The following is a 24105-nucleotide window of genomic DNA, read 5'->3' as shown; positions in this document are numbered from 1 at the left end:
AGTCTTCTGTTAAGTTTCTCAGGATCCACATATGAGGGAAAACATATCGTTACTGTCTTTCTCTGCCTGACTTATTTCACTTAGCATAATACTCTCCAGTTCCATTCACATTGCTACAAATTGCCAGATTTCTGTTAAGTTTCCCAGGATCCACATATGAGTGGAAATATAGGATTATTGTCTTTCTTTGCCTGACTTATTTCACTTAGCATAATATTCTCCAGTTCCATCCATGTTGCTACAAATGGCCAGATTTCATTCTTTCTCATTTCTAAGTAGTATTCCACCATATATATAAATCACGTCTTCTTTATCCATTCTTCACTTGATGGGCATTTAGGCTCTTTCCGTAATTTGGCTATTGTTGAAAGTGCTGCTATAAACATTGGGGTACAAGTGCCCCTATGCATCAGCACTCCTGTGTCCCTTGGGTAAATTCTTAGCAGTGCTATTCCTGGGTCATAGGGTAGATCTATTTTTAATTTTTTGAGGAAACTCCACACAGTCTTCCAGAGCAGCTGCACCAGTTTGCATTCCCAACAACAGTGCAAGAGGGTTCCCATTTCTCCACATCCTCTCCAGCATTTATAATCTCTTGATTTGTTCATTTTAGCCAGTGAAGAAATGGGCAGAAGACATGAATAAACACTGATCTGTCTATTTAAAAATAATTTCCATACCACTTAGTGTATTCAAATAGGCTTTTGCTGGATAATTTAGAATAAACATTAGTTTATTCTAAAATGGAAAAAGATGAATGTGAACTAGAAAAAGAGGATGACTTGAATTCAACATTTTCTGCAAATGTGTGTATCTCATCTATTTTCACCTCTCTTCAAAAAAAAATCCATTCTTAAAAGAAAGACAAATGAGAAAGAAAAAAAAAATCCTTTCTTGTAGAGGCCCAGTAGCTAACACTCAGTTTTTGATTTTGACTCAGGTCATGATCTCACAGTTTGTGAGTTTGCACTGATAGCACAGAGCCTGCTTGGGATTATCTTTCTCCCTCTCTCTCTCTTCCACTTCCCTGCTCATGCTCTCTCTCTCTCAAAATAAATAAATAAGTAAAGTTTAAAAAAGAAGAAAAATCAGCCATGATTCTGGAACATTGTATAATGTTAGAGAGAAGAAAGTGATACAAAGAAAGAAAGAGACACAATCATTGTGATAAAAGAAATGTTCTAGAGTCCATACAGATGTAAATAAATGATTGAATAAGTAAATGGAGGATAAGAGAAAAATCTAAAGAGAATTCCAAATAAATTATGTAGATATTCTGTAATTAAGGAGGTGGCGACAAACTCTCCACATTTTGAATGTGTAGTGTGCAAAGTGACTTTATCCAAAGAGTATAAAAAGGGAGAGAAATGGAAAATAACAGCAACAAAAAGAACAACCTATAGTGGAAAACCTGAAAGCACTACCTCAGTATGGTGATCAAAGTTAAGGCCAACAGTAACTCATGTTGAGGAATGAGTTTTATGTCATCGCTCTCCCTAAACCATAAAAACACACTAATCTTGCAACAACAACAAAAAATCAGACAAATCTAAGTCATTCTACAAAAGACCTGACCAGTACTCATAAAAACAGTCAAAATCATCAAAAATAAGGAGAGTCTGAGAAACTACCACAGCCCAGAAGAGCTTAAGGAGATGTAATGAATAATGTAAAAAGTATTCCATATAAAATCCTGGAACAGAAAAAAAAAGTCATTAAAAAACAAAACAATTAGGAAACTTGAATAAAATATGGAATTTAATTAACAATAATGTACCCATATTGGTTCATTCATTGTGACAAATTCACCTTACCAAATGTAAGATATCAACAATAAAAGAAACTGGGTGTGGGGCATAAAGAACTCTCTATATTATCTTTGTAATTTTTCTCAAATATAAAATTATTCTAAAATAAATAGTTTATAAAACAAAAGAATCACCATATTATGTAACATTGTAATCATGAAGATGTTCATTTTAGTCTAACATTCTACTAACTTTACAGTGTCTTTACATAAGAGCACTTGCTCTTATGAAAGTTTCTTCAGGGATGAGGCTGATCTGTTTTTCTTAAAAAGTAAAAATAGCGATTCAGCAATAGCCATCATTGCCATTGTTTCACTGAATGTTTTTTTTTTTTTTATGCACAAAAGTCGTTTATATTTTCATACTTTTTTAAATTTCTGGAATAAACTTATTGGGCTTTTACTACATAATTTCTATGCTCATAGATCACTGTTGTAGTAGTCACTGAAAACTAGGAAATTCTAAATTGTGTTACTTATTGAAAATTCTAAAGTGTGTTACTTATTAGCAATTTATAAATAATTAATAAGAAATAAAGCTCAATTAAGAGTATTTTTTTAAATTTTATTCTTTATTTTTTAAGTATTTATTTGTTTATTTTGAGACAGAAAGAAAGGGAAATAGAACACTTGTGTGCACATGGGCATGTGAGCAGGGGAGGGCAGAGAGGGAGAGAGAGAGAGAGAGTCGGGGGGGAGAGAGATCGAGAAAGAGAATCCCAAGAAGACTCTGTGATGTCAGCACAGGACCTGACATGGGGTTCAATCCAATAAACTTTCAGATCACAATCTGAGCAGAAATCAAGACTCAGAGTCTTAACTGATGTCGACTACAGGTGACCCTATAATTTGATTCTTTGAAATCATGGGATGCCTGGGGTTCTCCATTCGTTCAGCATTGGAGTCTTGATTTTGTCTTAGGTCATGATATCGAAGTTTGTGGGATCAGCCCCACAGTCTATGTGCTGACAGCGTGGAGCCTGCTTGGGATTCTCTCCCCGCCCCCCACCCCCGCCTCATTTCCTGCCAAAATAAATAAATAAACTTTATTTTTTTTAAATAAATGATCAGCTAAGGAGAAAACTGTAAAATTCAAATACTCACTAAGTACAGTTTTCTATAAATATTCCCAGATATTTAAATTCCTAGAATCACTTTTCAATAAATTATATCTGTTTTGAGTGCATAAGTATATCATCATGAATATTCACAATGTCACCAGCTTATTCATATCTTTCTTGGGTCAAATGAATTTAGTGACTATAGTTTTATATACATTTGGTGACAGAGACAATTTTTTACTTTAACACCACCTACATTTTCAAATGTTAATACCTCTAAAATGCCTTTCATATAACAATTATTTCCTTTCAACATATTGTTTTAGCAATTGCATGATGGAGTTTCCTGATAAAATAACAGTTCCATTTTGTTTTATTTATAGAGATGTGTCTTTAAAATTAACTAAATATTCTATCACACTTTCTCTTAATTATAAAATTAAGGCAAAAATTAAAAAATGATTATTGTTTTGGTGATACTACAATCAATAAAATATGAAAGTATTCTGTATGGCAAAGCATAAATCTTTTCATTTCAGTTAGATATTCATTAAAATTAAGTTGTATAAACAGCATGTAAGGGATAAGAATACAAAAATATATACAAAATCCTTGATACAGTGTTGAAGAAAATTTCTAAAGAGGGAACTACTATTGTGAGCACAAAAACAAAATCAAATCAACATTACCTTTTCTGAGTCAAATGCAAGAAGAAGTTATTAGGGACATAAAATTAGTGAAAATGTAGATCACTTTTTGATCAAGAAAATGATATTCAAGCTTCTCCTCACTAAGTTTTGGAAATATGTAACAAAACATTTATTGCTTTGTTCCCGATGATCCCTTACAAAATCTCTTGCAAAATCACTCTAAGCAGTTTTTTTTTCAAATATAGTATTTCCTAAGAAATATCATTTTCAGACTGACTGAGAGAACTAAAATTTAAGGTAAATTTTATTATGTAAAATATTGTTCCTTAGAGAGAGAGAAAGATGGCAGTGGAGTAGGAGGATGATGAACTAGGTTTATCTTGTCCAATTAACACTACTAGATAATAACAAATCATTCTAGATACACTAAAATTTGACCTGAAGACTGACAGAACAAATGCTATAACTAAAAGGAGAGAAGAGGTCACACTGAAGAAGTTAGGAAGTGTGGAGGTGTGGTTTAAGGGAGAAGCAAATCACGAGTGCTACAGAGGGGAGAGGGCTGTGGTCACAGAGACAGGCAAGCGAGAGAGGAATACACAGGGAACACATAAAGAGAATATGTCCCCCAAACCATTGGTTTGGAAAATGAGAGGTGTTGAATTTAGTGAGTTGTTGCAACCTGCAGGGCTTAAAGCCTGAAGTTAAAAAAAATGTTTTTTAATGTTTATTTACTTTTGAGAGAGCGAGACAGAGCAAGACAGAGCATAAACGGGGGAGGGTCAGAGAGAGAGGGGAAAGACAGAATCTGAAACAGGCTCCAGGCTCTGAGCTGTCAGAACAGAGCCTGACACAGGGCTCAAACTCACAGAGGGCAAGATCATGACCTGAGCCAAAGATGGACACTTAACCTACTGAGCCACCCAGGCGCTCCTAAAAGCCTGGAGTTTTAAAGGTCTGAAGGCATGGCTGAGATAGAGCCCAGACGGCACTGCACTGCTCCTAGAAAGAAGGCAGGCAAATAGGTCAAGGGCAGAGAGCATGGGAACAGCAATCTGAAGAATGACTGGGAGGAGGGAGATTATTCCTTCTTTTCTGAGCACTTCCATGACAGTCGAAATTCACGGGGATGCCCCTGTGAGCAAAGGATCTGAGCTGGCTGGTACCATTTCCCTCCCCTGTCCCTCAGTATAAACACAGAGCCACCTGTGAGAAGCAGAGCAGCACCTACACTGGCTTCCCAACTTTCTTATGCCAAGCCCCACCCAGCTGTCCTCTGGTGGAACTGCCCTTCCTAGTCAAGCTTGCTTCAGCTCCATTTTGGCAGGCCCCTCCCACAGAAGACCAGTAGAAACCCCTGCCCACACCAGGTCTTCTTACCAGAGAGCTCTGCAGGGCCTCAATTCTGGTGGAAGGGCTATCAGGTCTTATTTCACAAGCAGACCAAAGCACTCCTAGTCAAAAGTCACCACATCGAGGCCAGGGGCCAAACAATGCCCACAGCAAGCTAGGAGAGCTTCTGCAGATGACTGGTCTGAAGGATAGGCCAAAAGATAACAGCAGAGAATATGCAACACACAACAGACCCAATCTTCAAAGCACAAGTCCCTGGACACTACATGACCTCTTCTTCATAAAGCTATTATTTTCAGAAGGAGACATAACTGGCTCTTCTAACACAGAGAAGAAGGCAGAGACTTAAACAAAATGCAAAAACAGAGGAATTTATCCCAAGTTAAAGAACAAGATAAGGACACAACTAGAGATCTAAGCAAAAAAGATAAAATATAATGTGCCTGATGGAGAGTTTAAAAAGTAATCATAATTATAATCACTGGGATTGAGAAAAAATAGAAGACATTAGTGAGAACTTTACCACAGAGATAAAAAAGTTAAAAAGTAATCAGAGATGAAAAATACAATAAACGAGATTGGAAACAGGATTGATGGAATGAACAATAGGTTGGAACAAGTAGAGGAATGAATTAGTGACTTGGAAGACAAAACAATGGAAAGTAATGAAGCTGAACAAATGAGAGAAAGAAGAATTATGCAACATGAGAATAGACTTAGGGAACTCAGTGACTCCTTCAAACATAATAACATTTGTATTATAGGAGTCTTAGAAAAATAAAGAGAGAAATGGGATAGAATGTATTTGAGAAAATAATAGCTGAAAACTTTCCTAATATGAACAAGGCAACAGACATACACTTCCAGGAAGCACAGAGAACTTCCATCAAAATTATTAAAACAGGCCAATGCCAAGACGTATTTTAAATAAATTTGCAAACTGCAGTGATAAAGGAAAAACCTTAAAAGCAGCAAAACAAAAGAACTCTTTAACTACAAGGGAACACCACAAGTTAGATGGATCTTTCTCAACAGAAACTTGGCAAACCAGAAAGGAGTGGCTTGATATACTCAAAGTGCTGAAAAATCTGCGGCCAAGAATACACTATGCAGCAAACCAATGATTCTGAATAGAAGGATGGAGTGTATTTTTTTTTTAATTTTTGTCATTTTATTTATTTTTATTTTTTTCATATTTTTATTTAAATTCTAGTTAGTTAGCATATAGTGTAATATTGGTTTTAGAAGAAGAATTTAGTGATTCATCACTTAAATATAAAACTCAGTGCTCAACACAACTGCCTTCTTTAATACCTGATGGAGAATTTAAAGCAACAATCATAAGGATACTAACTGGGCTTGGGACAAGAATGGAAGATTTCAGGGAGACCCTTACCACAGAGATAAAAGTTAAAAAAGAATCAGTCAGAAATAAAAAATTGCCATAACTGAAATTGGAAACAGTCTTATCCAATGAACACAATCATGGAAGTAGAGGAATGAATAAGTGAAATAGGAGATAAAATAATGGAAAATAATGAAGCTGACCAAGATAGAAAGAATTATTGAACATGAGAATAGACTTATGGAACTAAGTGACTTCATCAAACACAATAATATTCATATTATAGGAGTTCCAAAAGAAGAGAGAGAAAGTGGGGCAGAAAATATATTTGAAGAATTAATAGCTGAAAACTTGCCGAATTTAGGGAAGGAAAGAGACATCTAAATCCAGGAGTTCCCTAATCTGGGGAAGAAAGAAAAAACATCCAAATCCAGGAGCCACAGAAAACTCCCATTAAAAGAAAAAAGAAAAAAGAAAAGCAGGCCAATACCAAGACATATTGCAATTTAATTTGTAAAACATATTGATAAAAAAAAAAATCTTAAAAGCAGCAAGACAAAAGAAGTCCTGAATTTACAAAGGAAGACCCATAAGGCTAACAGCAGATTTATCTACAGAAATTTGGCAAGCCAGAAGGGAGTTCAGTGTACTGAATGGGAAAAATCTGCAGTCAAGAGTGCTCTATGCAGAAAGGCTATCATTCAGAATAGAAAGAGAAATGCAGTTTTCCAGACAAACAAAAACTAAAGAAGTTCCTGGCCACTAAACCAGGCCTGCAAGAAGTATTAAAAGGGGCTGTTTGAGTAGAAAGGGAGACCAAAAGTGACAAAGACAAGAAATGTTAAAAAAAAAAAAAAGAAAAATCTCCAACAACATGGATAAACCAAGTAATAAACTGGCAGTAAACACATACTATCAAAAATTACTCTGAATGTAAATGGACTACATGCTCTAACCAAAAGACATAGGGTGTCAGAATGGGTTTAAAAAAACAAGGCTCATCTGTATCTATATACTGTGTACAAGAGACTCATTTTAGACTTAAAGCCACCTGTAGATTGAAAGTGAAGGGATGGAGAAACATTTATTATGCAAATGGATGTCAAAAGAAAGCTGGAGTACCAATACTTATATTGCATTCTAAAAGGTTTTCATAATCCTCCCCTTCACTACCCCTAAAAAAATGAATATGTGACATGCTTCAGGGTCTACAGGAGGGTGAAGAGAAGAAGGCATAGAAAGAGGGGTTACTGGAGAGGTAACTATCATAAACTTTGATGACACCAGAATAGAAACTGAGTAAGAAATGAAATACCAATTTAAGGATTATTTTAATTTATCATCCTGAAATATACGTGTTCATTCATACATTTTTTTCATTTATTCTACAAGCATTTGTAAATGCTGTACCTATACACTGAATCAGTCAAGGTCATATAGAAATCAAAGGAAAAATCTTGGTCTGCTCAAGTAAGTAAACAGAACACTCGGTTGAAAATCAAAGACACAAATAATGCAAATGAACTTCCAGAGTGAGAGAAGAGTAGAAGAGAGAGCAAAGTAGAGGAGATATAACCTCAATAGTCATCTCAAAAAACTAAGTTTTGAGAAAAAATATGAGAAAAACATAGTTATTTTTGAACACTGCTAGTCACCTTATATTTTTATAGATGACAGAAAATAAACGGTTCTTGTAGAAAGGAGGACAGAGTTAATTTTGAAACTCTGACATATTCCAAATGTCCCCTTATTTTCAAAGTAGTACACACACTAGAAAATTTTAATGAAACAACATAAAAATAATTTTATGAAGAAAGAAACATTCCAAGCTGAATTCATGTTCTACATCTGTGTGTAATATGTGGTCTATTTTGCTTTAAATATGCATGCATACATCCTGAATATCTTTAATATACAATATGGTTACCTCCAATGGAAAGAAATAAACAACATTTGATTTTCATTTTTGTTTTTAGCTTTCCTACAATAAATTTGTATTACTTTAAACTAAAAGATATACTTTTTTAATTCCACTTGTCTAGAATTGTTTTCTGAATATTATAAACATAATTTGTTAAACTTAAAGTAACTATGAACATGATTAATAGATTCTGTTGCTTTTGATTCTTTCTCCTTGACTTGGCTTTTGAAATTACTTTGCTCATATTATGCTCTTTCACTCCTAATTTCTTCACACAGCTATGTCTGATTCTAGTATTAAAGCATTTCAGAGTCAGTTGGCACCAACTAATTTGTGATCTGAACCAAGTCATTTTCCCCAATTATTTGTTATATTTTTGTGCATTTTTTTTGTTCTGTAATAGAGATAGTTATTGATAAAAATAGCATATTCCTATTAACTCCCCATTTTATATAATTCACCAAATTTGATTTTTTTAAGAACAAGACATTATAAGAATTCAGGTGGATGTCTAAATATACATTTTTATTATGCAAAAGCTATTTGAAATTAATTTTTTATAAATATTGCTACCATATATTTTAGGTACATATTTCAGATGGGCAGAAAACACTAGCAATAATAAAAAATCCAGGAATACGAAGTATCACTTTCTATTACTAGCTTCACAGACAAAATCCACAACATTGTACTTCTGTTTCCCATCTTAAACTTATTTGCAATACAATATCAAATGTTAAAATGAATAAAATGTCATAAATTAAATAAATGGAAAATATCCTAAACATTTTAAAATGGCATGTTTATTAATATCATCATAAAACTATTATGCAATTTTGCTATAATTATCATCATAATGATTTTTTATAATATCTTAGATTTTTTTCTGATTGAAAACTAGAGACATATGAGTCATTCTTCTGATATTTGCTACCTTCAGCAAAAAATATTTAATTATTGTTGGGATTATACCCAAACCAACAGCATCAATGAAGTATTTATCAATCTTTTTTCAGAATATTTAAGTATTCAAAATCTATCCTTGTATCCTTATATCAAAGCTGTTTGATCTGTTAAGATTCAGCTTAATTCATGAATTGTCCAGAAAATCCAGCTGTTTCCTATACAAGTGTTGAAACATTGGCTTGAAAAGCTTTGCTAAGACTAACAGTAGGCACCATCTGTACAGGAAAGAAGAAATACTGTTGTTCATTTTTGTTGGTATGATAACATCTGGAAATGAGAATGACTCAATAAAGTATATAAGAATGAATTGTACTATAACTTTCCTTTTAAAATAAAGAAATTTCAATACAATGAAACAGTTTATAAATATCAAATAAAGAGGTAGAGCATCTTTGAAAAGATACAAGAAGACCTTTTCCTCCAACACAGTGAGTGAAAAAGACAACCTTAAGCAGCAGACATATAACTCATATTTTTAAACCCTTTAAACTATGAATGATTTTTATAGTCTCTAATCTTTATTCAATTTTTAAATTTTAAGTTACTGCCTGGTTTTATATCAATCAACTGTATGTCAACAGAATCAGGCTGTATGTGTTTTCTGACCTAGATTAGGAAAAACAAATCATTATTTAGATTTATTTATAAATAATCTATTTATTATTAGATTATTTATAATTATAAATAAATTACATTTATTTAGAGGATAATTTTTATTAAGTTTCATTCAGTGCTCACATAAAGTGAATATATATAATATATTATATTATATATAATATATATATAATATGCATGTATATAATATATACATGTATATACATATATATGTATAATATACATATATGTATATTATACATATATATACATATATATAGAGAGAGAGAGTAGAATGAATATATATATATATATATATATATATATATATATATATATAATTCATATATCATTTCACCTTGATAATGTTTTTACTGGGCAAATGTTCCTGCAAAGAATGCTACATGTAAGTGTATTTGTCATTTATTGAGTGTGTAGGATTTGTTAAGCATTAAATGAAGTTCCTTATGTATAGACATTATTATTTCTATTTTGAAGTTGAAGAAATCTGAGACTCAGAGAGTTTAAGAAACATACTTAGATTGAAACAGCTACGTGGGGCGCCTGGGTGGCGCAGTCGGTTAAGCGTCCGACTTCAGCCAGGTCACGATCTCGCGGTCCGTGAGTTCGAGCCCCGCGTCAGGCTCTGGGCTGATGGCTCGGAGCCTGGAGCCTGTTTCCGATTCTGTGTCTCCCTCTCTCTCTGCCCCTCCCCCGTTCATGCTCTGTCTCTCTCTGTCCCAAAAATAAATAAAAAATGTTGAAAAAAAAAATTTAAAAAATAAAAAAAAAGAAACAGCTACAAAATGGTGAAGGCATGATTCAAATTTAGATCTCTTTGATTCCAAAAGCCAAATGCACACTTAATCATGCATCTTTGCAATTCTATTAATACCTTCATTGATAGGACTTCAATATATAAAGATGTTGGTCATTAATTAATTTAGCTATTCATTTAACATAGATATCAAACGTTTGAGTAATTCTACTAGAACTTTCACTATCATTGGACTACAGCAACTTTGAGATTTTATTGCTAGAAATGATCATGTATGATATTACCAATGTGCAGGGTTATAAATAGGGAGTGTAAATAAATAATCCTGAAGTTGTGAGGGACATATTGGGAACAGTAGTGAGCTGCTGAAGCACCATTATAAGTGAAATAAGATAAAAACTAGAATAAACATGTATATATAATATAATATAATATAATATAATATAATATAATATAATATAATATAATATACATAGATATAGTTTTCTGGTTCCCAGTGACTAAACCCACTCATAACTTTGAGTTCTTTCTTGTCCTATCAACATTTGAGTTCTATCAACAGTTCTACAAGAGTCCCTGTGCTGTCCCAGACAAACAAAGCAAGCATGCTCTATGTACATAGGGACTTAAAAAGTGCTATGATTAATCAAATAATTATGAAATTAATATGAATTGAAAGGTGAAAATTATAAACCAAGGTATTTATTTATTTATTTCTTGTATATTAAGAAGTAATTTTGATGAGTAGACCTAAGTTACATCTTGTTCCATTTAGAATGTCATTGTTTCTGAATGAAGGTGACAAATAAAACACCTATTTTTACCTATCAAGATGAAGAATATATAGTAAGAAACAGAAAAATTTTGTCCTTTTTTTACTGTCAAATGTTGATCAATAAAGATCTCAATATACTATGTTATAAAATAAAAGAAGAACCAGATTTTATTTCAGTTCCAGCTTGTAAGGAAATGTTCGCCACATACTCACTCTATTTAAAATATTAAATATCACCACAATGTTTTATCTATGTACACACTATATATAGATCCCTTCTGTGTGAAAGGGATCTTTATTTAATTTTTATCTACCTCTGAAGATAAAATATATCTGGTTTCAAAGATGCAAAAATGAGGATTAAAAAAATAAAAAATGCAAAAGTTAGTCCCGGTAGAAGACTTTTCTCTTTGTCAGTAATAACTGAGTCTTTCTCAAAGATAATGTATTTATTTTCTTTAAAATGTGTATATATTGCCAGGAAATTTTTATGCTTATAGTTTCCAATTATTTCAGTAATCATTTCCAAATAATATATTTCATTTTAATAAGATTTAATTCAATGTAGGTGGTAATTATGGCTTTGGCAGTAGTGGTTTATTTGGTGAAAAGCCAATGGATTAATCACAGAAGGTGAGCTGATCCTCCAACACCCCAAATTCCACTAACTTTCCACTCTAGAGCTTGTAGCAACTTGTACAAATCTCTCTTGAACATATTCATATTCTTACTCTGTCCCCTTCTGAGGATTGTATGCTTCATTAACATTTACATAAAATTGTACTCCCTTTATATGTCCTTCAGAATTGTAAGGATTCCCTCCAGTTCTGGTATCCTAGAACAGGGTCAGCGAGTCCAGCTGTGATCTAAGAAGAGCTGTTGAAATTTTTTTCTATTCTAATCATAGCCAGTCTTAGCTTTTGCCATTACCAACTGAAGATTCCTTAAATTTTCATTCTTTCTTCCTCTGGAAACAACTCCATGCTTTCTGATCAATTATATGATTTAAAAAGTGGATACTAGAAAAGTGGTTGCTTAATGTGTGTACTTAAATTCCTATAGTCTTGAGTATGTTCACACTGTAGTTGGTAGGTTATAAGAAACTTAATTTAATTAAGCAATCATGTGGCCCTATTTCCTGGCTTTAGGAGAATTTGTTTATTCCAGAGCATCTTATTTTCCTTGATAAGTAGACATCTAGGCAAAAAGGAATGCAGTTATTTATGGAGTCATACATTAGTATGCTTAGAGGTTGGAAAACCAAGGGCCCATTTAGGGCATGGAAAAGTGTGTAGTTTGGCTGGAAAACAAAATGCAGAAGGAGAAGCAGACTGTGATGAGCTTGAAACGCCAGGTTTTTAATTAGATTAATAGCAATGCCAAACTCGGCAAAGTACTTTGAAAGCTCAGCTGAATTTCACCTTAACAAATGTGGAGAAAGATATCATGAAACCTTTTCTAAAGGGAAAACTTTTAAGGGAAAAATCATTCATTAAATATTTAGTAATTGAGCTCTGTTGAATATATAGATTAAAAGAAAAATAAAGTTAAGATAATGGTAGGGGCACCTGGGTGGCTCAGTTGGTTAAGCATCCAACCCTTGATTTCTCCCCAAGTCATGATCTCAGGTTCGTGAGATCAATCCCCATGTGGGGCTCTGGTGGTGCAGAGCCTGCTTGGGATTCTCTCTCTCTCTCTCACTCTCTCTCTCTCTCTTTCTCTCTTTCTCACCTCTATCTCTCTCTGCCCCTCCCTCACTAGTTCTCTCTGTCTCTAAAAATAAATAAATAAATGTTTAAAAAAGATAAAGTTTTTGTTTTGTTGTTGTTAACTACTTGACTGTTAGAACTGCTATGGATTAAAAGAGGGAGTGATATAGACAAGCACATTGGGTGAGTACATAATGGGCTGGGTTTCACAAATGTATATAGGTTGAAAATTATCCTACATATTGGGAAATGTTGATGATGAAGTTGAAGCATTAGGTCTGGAGATTTAGATTTGGTTAATTTAAAGGTATAAAAATCATAAAAACGTGATAATTCAGGACTCCATATATATATATACATATATATGTGTATATATATATGTATATATAATCATGATAGAATAATAATAATAAGTACAATAATAATAACAATAGAATTCACACATGTATGTTGTATAGAACTTTATGAAAAAGTATGTTTTTAGAACATGGCTTCACATCTACTTTTATTAAAATATTTTACTTATTACATTACACAGGTAATAGTCTTTACCTGTGCTTTTATTTTAACTTATTTAAAATAAATATGTAATTATTATCATCTGACAAGAATTAAAAACTAATAGATGGTGACTGAGTAGCTTTCTTGCTCTTTTATTGGGTAGATAAATGTGTGTTTGGAAATACCATGATGAAAAATTATTCATTATTTAAAGCAGTAAATTGCTATCCCTATCCATTTTTGCAAAATAACAACAACAAAATCCTGTCCTTATTAATTAAACCTCTTGATTTAAAATTTTCATTTCCTAAGTTTTTGTGTATTGATGTCAGAAACTATTTTCTCTCGTGAGTAAAATTATATTTTAAACAATATACATGATTATGGACTGAGTTTCAAAAAATTTTATGAGTCTACCTCTGTACCTTTCTTTCTTTCTTTCTTTCTTTCTTTTTTCTTTTCTTTTCTTTTCTTTTTTTTTTTTTTTCTTTTCTTTCTCTATCATCTATCCTTCTACCTATCTACATTTAAAATTCTTCTCTCTCTGGAAGACCTTTACATTCTTTTTAAGTGACCTGCTTAATGATCTAAGGAAAGAAGAGTTCTTCTTGTCACAATAAAAAGTTAATTTATTAATTTTATAAAGATATAATATTAACTATGAAAATTCTGGTATAATCAGAGTAGCCTGAAATTCACTATATGTAACCATCTGCTATATATCTCAATTAATCTTGCAGGCTGTGGATAATCACATTCCCACCAGGCAGGATCACACAACTCACAGAGCCAGGATTATTAAAATCCATATTTCACATTAACAGCCATGTGGATGAGATTAGTTCCTAAGTAGTAATGCACCTGCCATAAATTCCTCCTTTCTGTTATCTTCTGAAATACTGCTCTGTCAGAAGGTGAAAACTACATGATGTGCATTCAGAGCCTGTTTACAATCTTTTTTTTTCTCTATTGGTCAAGTAAAATTTATCTTCATCCCTCGCTGATTTGAAGTAACTCCTATGTGAAATGTGATAAAGACCAAAGTGATCAGCTTTTCTTATAAAACATTAGCATTGTCACTTTAAATTATTGTCCTAAATGACCCTAAAATAAATAATTAAGGATTACAGTTTCTTTTTTTTTTTTTTTTAATTTTTTTTTTTAACGTTTATTTATTTTTGAGACAGAGAGAGACAGAGCATGAACGAGGGGAGGGTCAGAGAGAGAGGGAGACACAGAATCTGAAACAGGCTCCAGGCTCTGAGTGGTCAGCACAGAGCCTGACGCGGGGCTTGAACTCACAGACCGCGAGATCATGACCTGAGCCGAAGTCGGAGGCTCAACCGACTGAGCCACCCAGGCGCCCCAAGGATTACAGTTTCAAAAAACAATTGCCTATTTGAGTGTCTGACTTAATCTTTCTTCCAAAAAATTAAAAATTAAAAGTTCCTGAATAACCAACACATTTCACTGTGCATGAATTCCCAATGAAAATGAAATATACTAGCGTGAGGATAATAATAAAACTGAATACCAAAACACCTAGGACTTAGCCTTTGCTCTGTTGTTAAGTGAATAATTTAGAGTTGGTCACATAGTCTCTCTGTTTCTCACAGGACTGGCATAAAATTTACTTTTGGCTTTGCTGTCTTCTTCAATCTGAAAGTTAATCATTTGGAAGAAAATGAAGGATCAAGCTCAATCTTTATTAATCTAAGTGTGAAATATGACTATGTGAGAAATTTATTTCTGAAATTATTTATTATTCTGAAAATTATTTCTGAAAACATTTATTCTCTTTGTTAAAATATAATATTTCCTTATGATTTTCAGCAGTTTTATTTAAAATATTATGTATAATAGTACTTATTTGGTGAATATTAAGGAAAGTTCTAGAAATGTCCCCAATTTGGGAAGTCTATTATTTTTGTCATTATTAGTAAAATAGTGTTATATATAAGTACTTTGAAAGATATAAAGTGTTTCCATGAGCCCTCTAAGAGAATCCTTAAAATGTGTGCCCTATATACGTCCAAGGTTATTATTAATATAGTTGATTTGTCACCAAATCTTTCTCTACCCTTTAAAAAAACTTTAAATATGGAAGTGAGCAACCTTCAGAGGGCAAACTTTAAAAGCTAGAGAGGAAATTATGACCTACCTATACCACTGTCCTTGATGAATAACTATAGAGAAATGTTCTCTGGCTTGGTATAAAATTCACATTTTTCCTACTATGTAAAATTCAGGGAAAATATTACAGCTATGAAAAATGAATACTCTTGTACAACTTACATTTTCAGACCTTTTAAGAAGATAGATATTAATCTTTTCTATTGAATTATTATAGTTTTCACATGTGTATACATAGAGATATCTTAAATAATTTTGTCTGTTTAATCTAAATAATCTAATAATCTGAATTTTTAATTACATGCATTTGATAATTGCATGATACCCACAAACGTGTTCATAGCACTTATTAATATCACAATCAATCAACATTAAACTGAAAGATTAAAAGACCAAAGTAAATAGAAACATAAAAGTTGACAGATATATTAACTTTCCCTTTTGTACATATTGTTTATAATAAGATGCTTTCAAAATTGTAATTAGATATCAGAAGAAGAGCAAACCTCTGACTTCTGCATTGTCAAGCAATCCCATATAGCTAAATATTATATCATCCTTCTTCATTTATCTTCTAAGCAATTTTTTCTTCCTATTTTTCGGTGAGTGCATCTATTCTTGAAGCTAAGGGCAAAAAGTGCTACAGACTTCCTTCCATTAGTATCACCAATATTCTTGCCATCTATGGGGCCGAAAAACTCCAAGTCACTTTGACTTATCTTTCCCTTTTCTTTAGTTCAGCCACCAGTTCTGTCAAACAGGGGTTATCTCCCAAATTTGCCATTTCTCCTGTTCTGTCATACCATTCCTGTTCATTCCACACAGTTTAATTTGCTTTCAATTAGATTATGGCAAGAGACTTCTATTTACCTTTCTGTCACCCTTCCTCCCCTATTCAAGCCCACCTTCCTCATGTCTCCCTACTGGTAAGGTTTTTCAAACACAAAACTATAGTGCCCTCCCTTCCCATTTAAAACATTTCAGTGGTTTCTAAGTTTTCCAAAATAACATGTAAATTACTTATTTAGCTAACCTATTAGCTACATCATCCTCTTCCTTCTGACATCAACTTGTTGTTTTAATTGTAATATTATGTTGTTTACAAGGGATTATTTTACATATTTGTAACTTTTTTTTTTTTCTAGCTGGAATACTCAATATGCCTAACTTATTTTACCTATTTTGGCTGTTCATCAGAATCCCTTTAGATGCTTGTTAAGCATTCAGAATGTCAAGCTATTATCTGGGAGTCTGGTTTTAACAATTGTCTGAAGAAATTCTAATGCAGCTGCTATGGAATTCAGGAATCTTTTGCCTTTTAAAAGACCTATCTATACTACCTAAAGTAGACCCAGCCTTTGTTCCTCCTGGAAGCCCTTTCCCACAGAGTTTCAGTGTGGGTCAACAAATTGCTTATAACTTTAAGTATTGGTAGATCTTGTCATTGAGACTGAAGTCAGTCTGACTTCATAATTCATAGCCTTTTTGTGATTATATGTTACCCACCTGTACCCAGAAATAGGACTTCAACCCAGAATTAGTGTTTGGTCAAGTGGTAGAGGGATAGCACCCCAGATGTTCTGGAATTTCCATCTATTCTCTGACCTCCCAAGCTTTGCAATTTAAGAATATTTGCTTTTTCTTATTATTCTAATTACTCCTCTTTCTATTATTCTATCTTTTTTCTTCTGTTTTCAAAATCAAATTCAGAATATAATTACTGGTTTGTAAATTAATCTTGCCAATGGATTTCTGAAATCCTATATCTTTAAATTTTTGAAAAACTTAGAAATTTAGTTTAAACATTGATTGATACTTTTCAGACTTTTGTAGGAGAAAATATAGGAATGATCTGTAATATCTTAGAGAAGATGTCAACTGAGATTTTTGATTTTAAAAATGGGCTCATTTACCTAGAGGTATTTAAATAAAAAGTAATATGATTTAATGAAATGAGCTCAACACACCTGGGTTTGATTCCCATCTAGCTAGAAAATTTATTATCAAAATATACTTGAGTAAATTACTTAATTTCTCTTAGCCAAATATTTTCATCTGTGAATGTAAATGATCTCTACTTTGAGTTATGGAGTTTGGCAATATATGTAAAGTATCTTGTGCAACAGTAGACCATTTAAAATGATAGTTATAACTACTTAGATGAGAAAAGAAATAAAACACAAGTTGTGCTCTTCATAGTTGCAATGGTATAAATGTAACAACTTTTCATAAATCTCCAGAGGAGAAGGGAGGGGAGGGTGGGTGATGGGTATTGAGGAGGGCACCTTTTGGCATGAGCACTGGGTGTTGTATGGAAACCAATTTGACAATAAATTTCATATATTAAATAAATAAATAAATAAATAAATAAATAAATAAATAAATCTCCAGAGGAGAAAATCTAAACCCTTGCTACAATGTGACAGTAACTCTTATATAATGCAAAGATTACAGGAATAATGGTCAGTGGGATTGGGTTTGAATTTAGATCTACCATTTAACAGCTGTTATTACCCTGAGAAATTCCTTTTAGCTCTCTATGCTTCAGGTATTCTTCCATTTATAAATTAATAATAACATATCCTCACAGACTTGTTGAAAGGGTAAATTAGATAATGCATGTGAAAAGGGCCTAGCACAAGTCATAGCAAACATATGAATATATACTTCATGACTGTATTTTTTTTTTGCTAATTCTGATTTTATTGCATACAATATCTGATTTGTTCCCAAGAAGCTATGACTTGGTGTTTCCCTTTTCTTGGTAAAACAATAAAGTTTACAAATGATTTCATTGTACTTACCATGTACCCAACACTGCTTGATTATTTTACAAATGTAAAATCATTTAAAACCTAAAACAGCTCTATGAGAAAATGTAAATTTTGTCACCATTTTATTGATGAGGAAATTGAAGCATAGAGAAGTTAAGCAACTTGCCCATGACCAATTAGCTGGCAAATGGCAGAACTGGAACTCAAGCCCATGAAGTTCCAGACAGCTTGTTTCAATAATAAATGCTTGTGCCTTGCTAGATTATAGCAATCTTCCAGCCTGGGCCTGCAATGACTAAATATTTCCCCTAGACCCTTCTTCTAGTGAAGAAGTCTCCCCACCTCAAGGATTTAAAGGAAGGTACATTTTGAGTGATTAACTTTCTGATCTATTAATTAACCAAGGAGCATGCATTGGGCTGCTTTGTTTTAAAAAAATGACCCCTCTAAATTCCTTTTAACAGACTATGGTGAAAATCTTGTTTTTAACAAAATGTCTTTTTGTGAATGCAATCTAGGTTGTACATTTTTTTTTTCTGTAAATTACTCAACAACTGCATTATTGCCAATAAATTTTGGGTTCTATTGAATAAACATCACTAAAAATTAGATTAAAATAATGACAAGATTTTGCCCTAAATTTTTCAGTGTACCATTATATCAAAACTTTACATAAACCTTTATGTAAAAAGATTTTTTTCATATGTCAAAATTCTAAATATTTGAATTATTCAAAAACTATGTTAACATTTACGTGCACATTCATGTAATTATTCTTATAAAAATAAAGGTATGCAAACATACAACACACGTTTACAGTTGTATATATAACCTCACCAAGACAATAGCTATGTTTCAGAAAAGTAGTTTGTAAATCAAACATTATTAAATTGAGTAATATTTCAATTAAACCAGTACATGTGAAAATTAACAGGATTTTAGTAAGTAAATAATGCTTTTATATATGGGGTAAATTCTAACCAATATTGGAATAGGAGTTATTAAGGTGTATAACATATCACACTACGTTTGGATTTGTTAGATTTTTATTAAGGAAAGGATATTAAAGTGAATCCAAGCCTTTTGGGGGTTCTGGTGAAAAAAAAAAAGATTAGAGAAGAGTCTTTACTTAGGCTTAGAGTTCTATAGTAGATAAGAATCTTAAAAAGTTGATTTGCTGCTAAGTTTCCTTGATGTTTATTTTACATTGATATCAATGACAAAAGCGCAACTGGGATTTCTGCATTTGCCATATCTTTATTGTGTTCCTTCCTCTTCCAGATATGCTTTCTCTCAAATTCTAGTTTTATTGCTCTACTACTATTCTTTTGTTCTAAAAACAAAGAATGTGCATTCTAGGCAAAGATTGCGGAGTCTATCCGTGAGCTCTGCTCATACATGCAGCAAACACTTCCACAGCTGACACTTTTCCATATACAGTCAGGGCACTTTCTATAACTGTTGCTGTTGTTGTCCATCACTGCCCAGCATCCCTATTTTGTGGCCAGAATCCCACATGTGCTCTTCCACAGAGCCTTGCCCCATTCATTCACTGGGGTCCCTCTTCTAGCATTCAAGGATGCAAGAAAACCCAAACTTCCTACACACGTGTCTCTATTCACTCTCATAAAACTACCACGATCACACTGCTTTAGCAGAGAAGGAGAGAGAGAGGGAGAGGAAAGAGGTGGTGGTTATTGTTTGTAAATCTGTGTTGAAGAGGATGGGAGGACCGTGAGACCGAATAGAGCACATAAGGGGGCATAGCGCTACCCAAGAACCCCTGTTTTAATGTGTGTGTGGGTGCATAACAATTGCTTACATCCCAACTCTAACACTCTTAAAGTAACAACCTCACACTTTGGGGCAAAAAATGATGCTACTCTTAGGGGATTAAGAACATATTTCAAAATCAGCAAAGGATTCTGGATTAATAAAGGTGGAATAGGTATGTTCAGTAAGAGAGGAAAAAGGAAGGAATTGCTAATTTTGAATAATCAAAAAAACTTAAAAATACATTTTGCTTATAAATTCATTTATTAGTGTATCTAGTTTATTTTTGCATCTCATTTATAGAATGTCTTAATTCATCGTGACTATCATACGTCTTTGATCTCTGCAGCAAAAGATTCTCTTCTGTCTTCTATGCTTTTTTTAAGCCCAGCTATTACTCTTATGACTGTTATTCTAAATTCTTGTTCAGATATATTGCTTATATCTGTTTTGAGCTATTCTATGACTGTAATTTCTTTCTGGAATTTCTTTTGAGTAGAATTCTCCCATTTCATCATTTTGGTTAGGTTTCTCTTTTATGTTTTAATAGCTTGTTGTGTGTCCTGTACCTGCGAATACTACTATATTAAAAAGGGCTCCTACACTGTTCAGGGCCTGGCACTTCAGTAAGTGTGCATACATTCTGTTTTGCGTATTCGGCTGTTCTATTCCACTGATCACTCCTCTACAAAAGTCCTCCTACCTCGTAGTGATGGATTGCTTGGACCTTCCACCAGGTGTGCTTTGATTTGTTCATTTAAGTAATCATACAAAACCACAGGACAGTGGTCTGTTGATGTTTGGGTCCAGTGGCTGTGCTGGTCTGGAGGAGAGGCCCTCTGGTTTGCTCAGGGTCAGTCCTACTACAGTAGATAAGCAGTTACCAGTCATGGAGGGGCGGGGTTTGGTGTAGGTGGTCCCGCCTCCACTGGGGGCCTCTTCGCCCTTGCCTGAAGCCCCATGGTGTTGGTTGGTGATGGGGAGAAAAATGGCGACACCCCAATCTCTCCTCCCTGAACCAGGTGTCTGAGACCAAGCTGTTCAGGTAGCCCTCACAGAGTAGCACCGCCAACTAGCCCTGCTCCACAGTCTCCAGCGCCTTGGAGGCACTCAGGTGGGATTCAAAACCTGATGCCTTATGGGATCCTGTATCACACAGACCCGGTTCTAGAGTAGCACCACTCTGCCTAGCTGACAAAGGGCCCCTGGCTGGCTCCTGCATCGTTTTTTGTCCTTGGGGAGGCAATAAGCCTTCTTCCCACAGTACTTGAGGAAGGGGACTGTTCTCTGCCTTGTGCCTGCCACTGAGATCACTACCACGCCCTGGGGCTGGCTCCCTGCCTGCCAGGGGCAGGCACATCCTGGTGGCTCACATCCGGAGAAAGGCCCACAGCCCTGAAAACTTCGATTTGCACTCTTAAGGCTTTTTACCAAGTAGAGACTGGCACTCTTTGTGTTTCTCATTCCCCAGTGTGTGATCTGGAGAGGTTTTTCTCGTGTCCTAACACAATACCACACTTCCACAGCCTCTCTTTCTTTTGTCTAGCCACAGAAGTAGTTCCCTCCCCTCCATGCCTACACCTGTGTTTTATCTCTCCCAATTCACATATACGCACCTGTGTCCCTCCAAAGTGTCTCCATCCACCTGTGGAGATTTTTCTGTAGCTCCACAGACTGATTTCCTGGGTGTCTCAATATGGCTGTGTTTGAGGGAAATCCCTGTCCCCCTACTGCTTGGCCATCTTAGCCGAGATGTTCCTAAATTGATTTATTAAAAAATATTTGGACCAGAACTAAAAAATAAGTTGGAATTTAAAGTTATTACATTAAAATATAAGATTCCCAGTTAAAGCAGAATTTTAGATAAAGGTTTTGTTGCTTTTTTTTTTTTTTTCAGTATTTAAATGTACCACATACCATAATTGACATTATTTATATGAAGGAATTCTTTGTTAAATCTGGCAATTTACATAGTGGGACATATCTCATATAATAACTTTTAAAATTCACAGTGAGGTCTTAGTAACTATTTTCAAGCTGTTCTTCCATCATATAAATAAACTTTGATTTTCATTAAATCAATTTTGATACTTTATTTTGTTAAAAATAGGTACTGTTGATGAAATCAAGTCTATGAAGATACCTAATATTAACAAAACTCTTGTTTGACCTTTTATAATTCCTATAGTATATTCTTAAAAAAAAAAAAGTAACATGTTTGGGGCACCTGGGTGGCTCAAAAGGTTAAGTATCTGACTCTTGATTTACTCTTGGGTCATGATCTCACAGTCCATGCTATCAAGCCCTGCATCAGGCTCTGCACTGACACTGTGGAACCTGCTTGGGATTCTCCTTTTGTCTCTCTCTCTGCCCCTTCCCAACTTGCTCTCTCTGTCTCTGTGGCAAAATAAATGAATAAACTTAAAAAAAAAAAAGTAACATGGAGAGGTGGAGATGATTTGTGGTGGTTTTATTGTTATTTCATGGTTCAGTTATAGCTATATCTCGTAGTGCGATTGCTTTTTATTAAAATTCGGCAAAAGTATACTAAAACAGTTTAACTTTCATACAAGATATTCCCTACAGAGTGAATATTCTACATATTCTCTTATTCATATTTTTAATAGACAATTTTGAACCTATCCTCCATGTAAATGCTGGGTTGGTGTGAACTACAGAGCAAATTGTTGAAGTGGAAACAGCTTTCTGTATCATAAATGTGTACATATGTGCACAGACAAATATAGAACCCAATGTACTGTTAACCATCAAGATATCATCTTTTTCATTCAAAGGTAAAGCCTACAGATTCACAGAACTAGGGAGCAATTTAAATCCTTGTACTTTGAGTTTGAATGCAGCCAAAACCAGGGAATTTTATTGCAGAAAGTAAACAATCCATTTTCTCCCTTCATTTAGAGAATGCATTACTGAAAAAGAAAATAATTCTTGCTGGCCATGCACATTGTAAAGGGACAAAACCTGGAAAACTGAATTACCTGCATAGCTGAGCAAAAAGCTATTCTGTACCTGATATGAGTCAAGTGTTTTTAATAGCAGACTTACATTTTGTAGGCAGAATTAGGACAATGTATGACATTGAAATTTCTCTTTAACAAAAAGTAATTTGTATTGCAGCTGACCCAAAACTGTTTGGGAACATATTTCCTTTTAGTCTTAGAATTTAAGAATCAGGCATTATATCATGTATTAGATCATTATATAATATAATACAAATTTTTATTTGTACTTCTGAACTTCAAATATAGTCAATGTACTAATATTATTAGGTAAGTAAAATATATTTTAATATAGTTACAGAAAAATTATTACATAAAAAATAGAGTCATTGGTAGCAGTGGTTCTGTAATATTTTACCAAAGAGAAGTATTACATTTCATTGTAGATTCTTTCTGTGTTCTACAGATCACCTGTGCATATTCACTCTAGAAGAAAACATAATTGGTATTCCAACTAGCATAGCATGGATTTAAGTTTTAATTTTACTGGTAGCTAATAGCAGAAAATTGTTTTATAATGTACAACATTTAGGATCTTAGCTGAACCATCTTCATCACAGTGAGCTCTACATTACAAAAGTATCTAATGGCTTACCTATTTTTTTTTTTTTTTTTGATAAAGAAAGAAGGAACTAATAGTAACTGGCAGCCTGACAGGTGCTCTGTGCATCATACTGGTTTCTTTACATATATTATGTTACTTACTCAAAGAAGAATAGTCCTATTTTAAAGATAGGCATCATCATCCATTTTTATAGACGAAGAAATGGGGCTCAGACAAAAAGAATAGTGACATTAAAGCCAAGATACAAGTACTACATAATTCTAAATCTAATGTCATATTCACTATATTCTACCTAATTCAGAAGAGGCTGTCATTTGATGAAAATATACATACTACTAATGTATAAAACCATTTAGTCTGATTGACCTATAGCTCATGTA

This window comes from Panthera leo, chromosome D1, assembly GCF_018350215.1.
Source record: "Panthera leo isolate Ple1 chromosome D1, P.leo_Ple1_pat1.1, whole genome shotgun sequence".
Lineage (NCBI taxonomy): Eukaryota > Metazoa > Chordata > Mammalia > Carnivora > Felidae > Panthera > Panthera leo.
The sequence above is the reverse complement of the archived record's forward strand: the minus strand, read 5'-3'. Positions refer to the sequence as shown.